At 34.3% G+C, this 1356-nt stretch overlaps 1 long non-coding RNA gene across 2 annotated transcripts; it reads left to right on the forward strand.

Annotated features, from left to right (window-relative positions):
- The first annotated feature begins 28 nt into the window (after positions 1 to 28).
- LOC109593077 (uncharacterized) lies at positions 29 to 1349 on the forward strand. 2 transcript variants are annotated; one of them, XR_002190718.1, is made up of 7 exons: positions 29 to 121; positions 369 to 441; positions 514 to 590; positions 642 to 745; positions 922 to 991; positions 1096 to 1244; positions 1296 to 1349. It is a non-coding gene; the product is annotated as an uncharacterized LOC109593077 (long non-coding RNA). The 2 variants fall into 2 exon arrangements; XR_002190717.1 differs by lacking the exon at positions 922 to 991.
- Positions 1350 to 1356: the final 7 nt, after the last annotated feature.

Here is a 1356-nt window from a genome sequence, read left to right on the forward strand (position 1 = left end):
CTCTCTCTCTCTCCCTCTCAGGTTGCTGCTACAAAAAAGATGTCCAAGAAGAAGAAGGGAGGAGGAAGTGGTAGTGGTGGTGCTAGTGGTCCAGTCACTAAAACTACATCTGCTGGAAAAGGTATTGTGCTATATCTTTTACAGCATGTGTGACATACAGAGCATTATGTGCATTCACTCTACATGTATATGAACATGTAATGACTGTATTATGTTACTATTAATGTATGGAGCCATTGCAGTGCATTTATCATGATCAAAGGCCATATGCAGTGTATGTTTACTTTACCTTTTACTTTGTACAATAGCTGCAATTGATAATATGCAACTTGTACATGTACAGTACATTGATGATATATTTTGTTTAGACTTGTCTCAAGGAAAGTTATGGAAACTGTTAGTGGAAGATGTACTTCAGCATTTCCTGTACACATTGGAATAGTAAGCTAATAATAACGGAATAAACAATATTTAATGATGTACATGTACTTAAATATCTATCTCTTTCTCTAGTAATTCTGTAACTCACATGTGTACTACTTGTGGTGTTAGCAAAGTCTCTCTTCTCAGGGAATTCTGTAACAAAACAGGTTAAATGGCATCATACCTCATTAATATTCATTGACCGCACCCCTTATCAGGAGTACAGATTACATTGAAGGATTAAAAATTTTCCTTGACTGCTCCATTCAATGAAGGTGATCTTGCCTGTATTGTACCTGTTGTTAAGCACACTGATTTTAAAGTGAGACAAAACTTCATTTATTACTGCTGTGTACTGTCACTTTTGCTACACAATATATACCGTAGTTTAGGGAATTTATGTGGTAGAAACTTTTGTGTTTTTAAATGATGCTGTTATTTAATTTTACCAAATAAGACTGTGTCATGTATTATTGAATGTGGCATATAATTATGTAGGTGATCTAATTTTTTTTGGAATTCTAATCCAGTGAAATTAAAATCACAGTGAAAAATTTTCGGATTGATGGTATATTATGTCTTTTACATGTATGTGTACTTCAATCTTCAACAATTTTATTGTATTTCTAATTTTCTTTTTATCTTAAATTTTCTTTCACTCAATCTCCCCAGCCTCTTGAAGCCTCTGGCTTGTATGAGTTGGCTCAGGTTCAGTTGCAGTCTGGTAATATTGAAGTTGCTCTTGACTATCTATCTGAAGCTGTGCAATTGTTTGCTCAAGTCTTTGGGCCACTACATGTCAACATAGCAAACTGCTATAAGTGAGTGGTGTCATTTAAGTACTCTATATTCCATTGTATTATTATATATAGAGTTATTGCACTAATTCATCATGCTCTAGGAGACAGTAAACTAGTAAGTGGTGCATGTAAC

The sequence above is a fragment of the Amphimedon queenslandica genome, unplaced genomic scaffold (genome assembly GCF_000090795.2).
Source record: "Amphimedon queenslandica unplaced genomic scaffold, v1.1 AMPQUscaffold_2960_Cont25041, whole genome shotgun sequence".
NCBI classification, from domain to species: Eukaryota; Metazoa; Porifera; class Demospongiae; order Haplosclerida; family Niphatidae; genus Amphimedon; species Amphimedon queenslandica.